The sequence below is a fragment of the Peromyscus maniculatus genome, chromosome 3 (genome assembly GCF_049852395.1).
Source record: "Peromyscus maniculatus bairdii isolate BWxNUB_F1_BW_parent chromosome 3, HU_Pman_BW_mat_3.1, whole genome shotgun sequence".
Classification (NCBI taxonomy): Eukaryota; Metazoa; Chordata; class Mammalia; order Rodentia; family Cricetidae; genus Peromyscus; species Peromyscus maniculatus.
In genome coordinates, this window is record NC_134854.1 from 65,461,668 (window position 1) to 65,471,762 (window position 10,095).

The 10,095-nt window shown below is 43.3% G+C and overlaps 1 protein-coding gene and 1 non-coding gene across 2 annotated transcripts in view; one reads left to right on the forward strand and one right to left on the reverse strand.

Annotated features, from left to right (window-relative positions):
• The window catches only part of Znf746 (zinc finger protein 746), a 279,080-nt gene extending 269,123 nt beyond the window's left edge, over positions 1–9,957 (reverse strand). Inside the window, exon 1 of the mRNA XM_076566663.1 lies at positions 9,300–9,957. The gene's annotated coding sequence lies outside the window, so the exon portion shown is untranslated. The remainder of the gene's footprint in view (positions 1–9,299) is intronic.
• Positions 6,119–6,190, forward strand: Trnac-gca (transfer RNA cysteine (anticodon GCA)). Its single transcript has one exon. It is a non-coding gene; the product is annotated as a tRNA-Cys (tRNA).
• Positions 9,958–10,095: the final 138 nt, after the last annotated feature.

The window sequence follows — 10,095 nt, forward strand, 5'->3', positions numbered from 1 at the left end:
TCTTCTTTCTCACTAATTAGACTCCCAATGCTCCACCAGGGGCCCAGCCGTGGATGTCTGCATCCAGATTCCTCAGTCCTTGGATGGGGTTTATGGCACAGCTATCAGGGTGGAGGGACAGGAGAAAGAAAACCAACCATGGGACCTGAAGCTGACTGATGCGTTCAGGACCTGTGTTTGCAATTTTAAGTTGGAGCCTGTGTAATGCTACAGGCCCCTGGGAGGGGGGCAGGAAGGGGGAGAACAAGGGAATCTGTGGCTGTTATGTAGAACTGAATAGTATTGTAAAATAAAATAAAATAATAATAAAAAAACAATGCTACAGGCCCCTCACTTTTTGGGAATAAAAGAAACATTTTTAAAATTTATATTATTTTATGTATAGAAATGTTTTGCCTGTATATGTGTCTGCGCAAAGTGTGTGTGTGTTGCCCACAGAGGCCAGAAGAGGGCATTGGATCCCACAGAACTAGAGTTGCAGACAGCTGTGAGCTACTATGTAGGTGCTGGGAATTGAACTCAGGTCCTCTGGGAGAGCAGTCAGTGCTCCTAACCTCTGAGCCATGTCCCAGCCCTGAAGATGATTTTTATCTGCAGTCACCCAGCTGTGCAATAGAACATCAGAATTACCAGAATTACTTTCTCCTAATGGTGCCTACTCATGACGTGAAGTCATTTTAAGATGGCTGCCTTAACTGACTTTTTCTTTATGGTAAAGTGTACTCTTTGTTCAATTTAAGCATCTCCTTTTTAATTTCCTGTATTACTCCCCTAAACCTTGTTGGGTTGACTGCCACTTTGTTTCTTTCTTTCTTTCTTTCTTTCTTTTTCTTGTGGTTTTTTGAGACAGGGTTTCTCTGTGTAGCTTTGCGCCTTTCCTGGAATGCCTTTGTAGCCCAGGCTGGCCTTGAACTCACAGAGATCCACCTGCCTCTGCCTCCCAAGTGCTGGGATTAAAGGCATGGCTACCACCGCCCAGCATGCCACTTTGTTTCAGAACTGTCTTTAGTATGTAGTGTGAGGCAGAGGTCTGGATTCACAGGCTTCTTTCCTTTCTATTTGGGCCCGATTGCCAATTCCCTTTGTTGGACAGCTCCACCTTCCTCAGCTACCTCAGTTTCTCCAGTGCTCAGCAAACTGCCTTTGCCATTAACCATTTGTCTGTATCGATTATTTTGTCACTGTCACAAATACCTGGAGAAACCATTGGAAAGATGAAAGGCTTACTTTTACCAGAAGGCACCATGCAAGCTTCCAAGGGATGGAAGCAACCGGTAGTCCTACCTACCTATGGCATCTACGAACAATGACCAGCATGGCACAATAACTCTAAAAGTACAACAGTGGCAATAACCAACAGCTCTCTAAATGGACTTACATCCAGCTCAACCAAAGGGAACTTATTCCTGTTACTGGAGACCCAGCCAACTCTCTGGGGCCAGAGAAGTCATGGATCTCATATGAGAACCTAAGAATGCTACTTTACTAAACTAGCACAATCCCTGACTATGTTCTAAATATTTATCCTTATACCCACAAGTAAGTGCAGTTCTCACCCCGCATCAAGAAAACTTCTACTTGCAACAGACAGAGACCATTACAGAAAACTATAACTGATCAAAATCCAGAGAACAAGAGACTTGTGCTGCCCAGTCCCAACTGATATGTCTACAGCACAACTCTTGCACCTAAGACTCAGGGATCATTGCAGAAGGGGAGCAGGGCGAGATTATAAAATGCTGTGAACAGACTTTGTACACTTAAGCATGTATTACTCTCATTGGTTAATAAAAAAAAAAGCTGACTGGCCAATAGCTGGACAGGTAGAGGTTAGGTGGGAGAGCCAAACTGAGAGGATGCTGGGAAGAATAAGGGTGGAGCACCAGAGTCATGAGTCAGATGCAGAAAAAGCAACATGGAAAGTTCATAGATGAGGTAAATGAGCCTCAGGGCAGCACATAGATTAATAGTAATGGGTTAATTTAAGTCATAAGAGCTAGCTAAAAAAAAAACAAGCCAAAGCTATAGGCCAGGCGTTTATAATTAATATTAAGTCTCTGTGTGGTTATTTGGGAACTGACTGGCAGGATAGAAAAGTCTGCCTACAGTAAAAGCCAGAGGAATAGGAAGTTTGCTGTGAGATTTTGTCTCCTAGAAATGTCAGTGAAGTTATGTCCATGAAGTCTCATCACCGTGGCTGCCTAAACAAGACCTGAACAAGGACAACACCAACAGACATGATAACATGGAAGGGGGAATCTCACAAGGCCTCAACCCTAGACAAAGAACTATAGACAACTAAGGAATGATGAGAGCAGGAGAAATAGTCTTCCTTCGGGAAGATAACACTAGTCGGTTATCCAGTACCGAATAGTGAGCTCTGAACTCATATACATACAAGTAATAGCATATGTGTAGGGAAACGGGGCTGGCTTAAGAAACCCACCCTGTCCCTGGAGCCCAGAAATAGGGAAGAAACACCCTGGATCTGGGACCTGAGCCAGAGAAAGAAACACTTTATCCCCAAGCCCAGTACCAAAGAAACAAACTTTGTCCCTAGAATTAGAGCCAGTGAAAGAAATAAGCCATGGCCTTAGAATTAGAGAAAGGTTTAAAAGGCCAGTGAAAGAAACACAGTTTGGCTCTGAAATCAAGGCCATCTCTGCCCCTAATCCAAAACTAACCAATCCCTAAGCAAGAAAAAAAAAAAAACAAAACAAAAAACTAACAAACCCTGGACAGAAAATCTTCTCCCTGGAGAAACTCCACCCTCAAGAGATCCTATATAAACCACCCTGCCTGTTCAGTTGCAGGCTGTTCTCTCCCACCCTGGTAGAGGCAGCTACTTTTCTGGACTCCTCCTTCCCAAATAAATCTTTCTTAAAAGAGTTTTGGGTGTGAAGATCTTCATTCGCTGGTGCAGAGAAGAACCTTGCTAAGACGACCCTTAGTGGACTGAGCAGAAAGACTTGCAGAGACATCCTTCCTTAGGTGGCTGAGCAAGGGGGGGCTAAACAGAAGAACCTTGCTGAGACATCTCTTAGGGGACTGAGCAAGGTGGAGCAGAGAAAGTAACAACTTCTCTTCACCAGAGCCGGAGGAGATTGCTACATTTCTGCGGGGTTTCCCCTTTAGCAGAGTGAAGCAAAAGAAGCAACATCTCCAGCCAAGAAGCCGCAGGGCTCCGCTGGAAAGCCTCCTTAAGTGGGGGCTGAGTAAAGCTCAGCTGTAGGGGCTCCCCGGGAAAGGAGCGGCATTGCTATATCCTGCAGAGACCATCCCCCACCGCACCCTAACTCCAGGTGTAGCCTGACTCCCAATCAGGATACCTTCCCCTCCAGGACTGAGCGGTCCCGTCGCAGCTCAGGTTGCCAGAGCTGTCCTAGAAGCTCAAGGTGTTGCCTGAGTCCTGAACAGTCAGGATACCTTTTCCCAGAGCTGAAACACACTCGCCTACAATATGGGCTGAGTAGGTTATATTTAGAAGTGTGTGTGTGTGTGTGTGTGTGTGTGTGTGTGTGTATGAACCATTAAAGAAAAGGAGGCTATAATTTGAGAGAGAGCAAGGGGGTACCATAGGAGGTGTTGAAAGAAGGAAAGGGAAGGAGGGAAATTATATAATTATATTATAATTTCAAAAATTAAAAAATATTTTAAAAGCACCTCAGTAACCTACTTCCCTCAGCTAGGCCCCACCTCTTGAAGTTTTTACTGCCCCCACCATAGTTTCCCTAGCTGGGGAGTGGGGGGAGGAGGAACCAAGTCTCCATCACATTAATTCACCCTTCAGAACATTTCACATTCAAACTACACAGACACAAAAAGGAGTCTTTCTAATGAGTCTAGCCTCAGCCTTTGAATTTCTGCCCAGCTTTGTGAGAACCCCACACTTCCTTCCTTTCTCTTGAATGAATGAGCTTTGAGCTCTGGTTCAACACACCCTTCTATATTTTATCTAAGACCATTCTTGTTTTTGGCTACTGTACTTATATGTTTTAGGAACCATTTGTCCAGTTAAACACACACAAGCACACACTGCCAGTATTTTTTATTAGCCTGCATTGGTGTTTTAGACAAATGCAGGGAAAATCTACATAATTCTGATAACTGGGTTTCCAAGCCCCAAGGCATCTGTCCTCTCAGAATTTGTTTCATCAATTTCTTCTCAGACTTTTGCAACTGCAGAAATTTTTGTGTAATTTTTGCTCATCTTTGGTTAGGAGGAATGACAGCTAATCTTATAGATTTGACTAGATTTAAGATCACCATGGAAACAGACTTCTGGTATTCATGGAGGTGATTCCAGAAAGGTTTAAACTGGGGAGAGAAGACCCAGCCTGAAGGCAGGGTGCACTAACCCACGGGCTGGAGTCCTGGACTAAATCAAAAGGAGAAAGGGAGCTGAGCACCAGCATCCGTCTCCATCTGTTTCCTGACTGCAGAAGTAACTTGACCAGCCATTTATGCTTCTGCCACCAAGCCTTCCTCACCATGATCGGCTGTATCCCGTTTACAACTGCGAGACAAAATAATCCTTCCTTGAGTTGTAGTTGCCAAGTATTTCTCACAACAATAAGGAAATTAACTAATATAGAAGGTTGACATTTTATGTTATTTTAAATGGAATTTCCCCCTTTTCCAGTTTCTTGTTGGTACACTGCAATATCATCATTGATCTAATAATTTCAATTTTAAATCCAGAAACATTGCTGAACAGCTAATAACCCTAATTGGTGTGCCTTTGACATCTTTTTAAGTTCTACATATACAACATATTGAAATGACTAAAGTAACACTATCATGTCCTGACTCTATTTTGTGTCTGCTTAGACACTTTTCAGCTCTCTACACCCCTAACATCCAAGTCTGCCTTGGCAACACATTTGGGATTTCCAAGATCCTGATCATGGTCCAGATGTATTAGCTAAAATAATGTTTATAGAAACAAACATAAGCTAAAATAACTGAAAAGGATATAAGTCAAAATTAGTTGTCATGTTGTGTCTGAAATAACTGCTGTGCTCTGCCAAAACAAACGTGGCAGAGACTCCGACTGCAGCTCTAAGACGGATGGAATTGTGGGCTTTACCTTTCAAAATGCTGCACCACTGAGCTTTGGCACCAAGAGGCTGAGACTCTAGCTCACTCTTGATTGCCAGCCAAAAATAAAGGATGTATTCTAATTTGGCCTTATATATGTGGTGGTCTGCAACTTTCTCACCCATACTGTAATAATTTCATCTTCAAAAAAACCAGTGTTCTCCCCTTAAAACCATATATTTTGTTTATTTTTTTTTTTTAATCAAATGCCTTCCTCCCTGGCTAAGACCCTCACTTATCAACGATCAGATGTAGTTACAATGAATATTTTTATCTTGTTTCGAGTTTCAGTGGAAAACGTTCAACACCCCACCATTAGTAGGATTTATTTTATGTTCAGAGAGATTCCTCAGAGCACACTAAAGAGGTAAAGTGCTTGTCCTAATCAACCAAAACCATTTTGAAACCATGAACATGTATTCATTCTTTCCGAAGGCTTTCTCGTCTGTTTTAATGGTATGTGATTCTTCTGTAATCTGGTGTCCCAGTTTGGGCTGTTCCAGAAATAGAGCTTGTCAGTTTGTGAGATGAAGAGAGGAACCACTTGTCTGGGGTGGGTGAATCACAGACTCAGAGACGGCACCATTTTAAAGGCAGCTTTATTCTTCAGCAGTGTAAGACGTCGTTTCTTTCTGAAATATTTGGCATGGCAAGTGCTGCCACTCCATGTGCATGGGGGTTTGATGCTGTGCCGCTGGAGCCCTCTCTCCCTTTTTCTGGTCTGGATGATCCGTCTTTCAAAGACAGTGGTGTGCTGGAGGCTCTCACCATTGTTGTGTCTCAGCCTATCCAACTCTTTACACCTAGTAGTGTTAGTTTCATGAAATCAGGTGCATCACGAAAACATTTGGGAGAAGAAACCATTGCTTGTTTTATATCATAGAGGTAAATTTGTAGTGAGGCAAGCTTGGTGGCTTCTAGGAGCCACAGTTGAATAAATACCCACAGCAACGTTTTATAGACATGTTGAGCATGGTTACACGGGTATAAGGCACTACTTAGACCTCTATCATCATCAGGGGGTATAGCTCAGGGGTAGAGCATTTGACTGCAGATCAAGAGGTCCCTGGTTCAAATCCAGGTGCCCCCTACTATTCTATTATTCTTATTATTTTTTTTTAGTTACTAAGGTCAAGTGCTGAAAATTCATTCTTTATTCTAATCCTAAATCTTAGGATACTCAGCTTGCTAAAATCTCAGAGAAATTTCAGAGTGATTTAAAACTGCACTTGGGAGGCAGAGGCAGGTGGATCTCTGTGAGTTCGAGGCCAGCCTGGTCTACAAAGTGAATTGCAGGAAAGGTGAAAGCTACACAGAGAAACCCTGTCTCAAAAAACCAAAAAACAAACAAACAAACAAAAAACAACAACAACAAAACCTGTGCCATTGAGTACCACAGGCCCAGAACTGCAAGTTCTTCCACCCCAAGCTTTTTGTTTCACTTACCAAATTCAATTTTTTCCTTATAAAGAGTGTGTGTGTGTGTGTGTGTGTGTGTGTGTGTGTGTGTGTGTGTGTGTGTGTATTGGGCAAGGATATATATGTGTGTGTGTGTGTGTGTGTGTGTGTGTGTGTGTGTGTGTGTGTGTACACACATTAAGGCCATAGGACAACTCAGATATTGTTTCTCAGGTGTCATTCCCTTTTTTGAATGGCCTAGAACTCACCAAGTAGGCGAGGCTGGCTAGTTAGTGAGCCCCAGGGATCAGTCTGCCTTCATCTTCCCAGAGCTGGTATCACAGCACATGCCACCATTCCCAGCTTCGTCATGAGGGTTCTGGGGACCAAACTCTCCTTGCATAGCCTCAGGGACTTGACCTATCTGAGGCATCCAGAGAATGAAGAAAAGACAAATACGGCTACTTTTCTATTGCTGCAGTAAAACAACATGGCCAAGGTAACTCATAACAGAAAACTACATTTAATTTGACTACTCTAACCTTTTACAGGGTTAAAGTCCATGATGGCAAAGTGAAGAAATAGCTCAGAACTCACTATTGATCCACACACAACCTTGAAGCAGAGAGATGTAACAAGTCTTTTTCTGTCCCTCCAGCCAGCTCCCAAATAATGCATGGAAGATATTTTATTAACTATGAAAGTTCGACCTATAGCTTGGTCTTGTTCCTAACTAGCTCTTATAACTTAAATTAACCAACTTATATTCATCTACACTCTATCATGTGGTGTTATCTCTCTTCCATCTTGCACCTCCGGTTTCCTCTCCGAGTCTCCTGGCATCTCCTGCATGCCTAGATTCCTCCTCTTCTTCTTTTCTCTCCCTGGAAATCCCACTTACACCTCCTGCCTAGCTATTGCATATTTAGCTTTTTAATTACACCAATCACAGCAATACACCTTCATACAGTGTACAAATATCCCACAACGAGACACACACACAAGGCCCACTCCCAGTGACACACCTCCTCCAACAAAGCCACACCTCCTAATCCTTCCTAAATGGTCCACCAACTGGGGACCACATATTCAAATATATGAGGGTCATTCTCATTCAAACCAGCACACCTAGCAATCACAATATCAGATAAAACAGATCATAGACAAAATGTATTGTTGGAAATAGTGTTACTTCTCAAAATTAAAATGAACAATTCTCTGGGAAAAATACTACAATGCTAAATTTCTATGCACAGGCCACCAAATACATAAAGGTAGAAATAGACAAACACATATTCTTGAGATTTCTATCACAGCTCAATAATCAATGGTTCAAAAGACAAATAGATGGCAATATATAAAAGGCATAAATAACACAATCAATATGCTTGGTTTAATCTCTAATTAGATCATTACCACCTATATTAGAATATGAACACTCTTCTGAAGGAAATACCAAACATTTAAATGTTTCTTGCTTTACTGGCCACAAAATAAGTCTCAGAAAATCCTAGCAGGTACGTGCAGCCCCTGACCCACAATAGCTCTGGATGCAACTGAACACAAAATAATAAGCGTACTTAAAACCTTAGGGGATTTTTTTTTTTTACAATTTTTTGTAACTCCATTGTATGGTAAACTTTATTACAATGTCAAATTTTTGGACACACCCATTACAGTCAACATCACAGTCTCTGAATATAGAGCAAAATTTAAAAACTCCTAACTTCTATAAGAACCTCATTATGGGAAATTCAGAAGTCTTTCTAGGTGACCTCATGGATGGAAAAGAAAATCATAATGTAAATCGGAAACTATTTTCAATTCCAGCCATTTTTCATATGGGGAAATGGACAGCACAGTTTACCACTGACAGAAGCTAGCTGCTTCGTGTGAGCAAGACAGCTGGCTTAGTGCTCCAAAAGCCAACTTGTTGGACGGCCAGGAACCAAATGCCAAAAATGCAGAAAGCTAAGCCCCTGAATACCAATTCACCGAACAACCGATCTGAATTACTGAGGCTTCTTAAATGCATTCCGTTCCTACTCCATCCCTTATCTACATGCAGAGCTCATGCGGAATTGCTGAGATCAAACTAGAGCCACTTACATGAAACTGACAGAATCACTTATATCAACTGCTGACAGAACGAAGTCAAGAAGCCACGGCGATGAGGAGGGTCGGGGTTTCCTCACATATATTTGCCCATAACAAGAACAGTCACAAAAGACGGCCAAGACCACAACCTTACTCAAAGGCCACAGCAACCTCGTAGGGAAAAAGTACTTCTGCAAAGGACACCCACTCAGCAAGTGCCTGTTCGGAACCGGAATAACAACGCTCCATTGATTCTTAGAGCCAAGAACTATCATTTCAAAACAACTCTGCAACCTTGGTCAATTTAGCCATAAAAAAAAAACCACCTTTGCCTTCTCTTGCCTCCCTGAACTAATCATGGTGTGTCATGGTAGCACACCCCAGACTACAACCCCTGTCATCTGGAGTAAAATTTTTAACACAGAGATATAGGGCTGGAGTAGAGGCAAGAACAGTCCAAAGGGTAATGGGTAGGCAGCAGCTTTCTCTGTAACTTTAACAAGTGGCCATTCAGCGAGTTTGATATTGCTAGGCTGTTCCTAGTGACAGATGGCCCAGAATCTACAAATGCTGCACTAAGCCCAGACAGGAGGAGGACTTTACAAGCTGGAAATAGTACCTTTCTTTTTTAAAAAAAAGTTTTAATTTGAGAGGATTTTAAGGCTTAGGGATCATGGGTCCCTGGCTTTGGGCCTAGGACTTACCCTGAGAAGCTAGAGATGAGACTGAACTTTTCAGTTTGCCTTTTCCATGTTCCAGTCCTGTCCTTAGAGTATGAAGGAGGAAATTCCTTCAGCTGTGCTGAGCAGTAATGGCTGGTGGTGTCTGCTCCCTTGTTCCATCCGAGGCCGCATCCTGTGTTCTGGCGTGTCGGGATACAAAGCCAGTGGAGCTCATGGAGGCCAGAGTCACTAAAGAGGAACTATACTGGGGTGGCTACAGGCGTTTGGGGGAGCGGGGTCCAGGGCAGGGTGACCTCTGCTTCTGCTGTGGCTCCAAGCACCTGTTTCAAAGAGCAGTTGAAGCTCCACAACCTTCTCCTGTTTTGAGTTTTCCCAGTATAATGGGCGGGAGCTCCTGCAGGAAGGAAAATGAGCCTCACAGTGCTCAGCCGGAGGCCTGCACCTGCACCTCACAGACAGTAGAGCAAACGAACCCAGGGTTGGTGGGGCCCGCACTCAGTCCATACCTTGCACATGTATTTAAGCCTACTATTTGTCAGCATCTGCTGGGGCTGCCACCATCAGCAGGCGAAACCAGCAAACAGTCACACAAATTATGTCATAGCAGGTCAGTGTGGCTACGAACCCCTTGTGCCCTGGCCCTTCAGCCGCTCAGGGTTGGGTTTGCGTGACTGCAGCCTATGAGAGACAGCGGTCGCTTCTTATCCACGCATCCCCACCTGGCACCAGCACAGGACGCGCTCAGAAAGCGCCAGATGCTGGAAGGATCGCACAAGGGGGATGGATGGTTGTTTGGGTGAACGGTTGTTTGCACCTG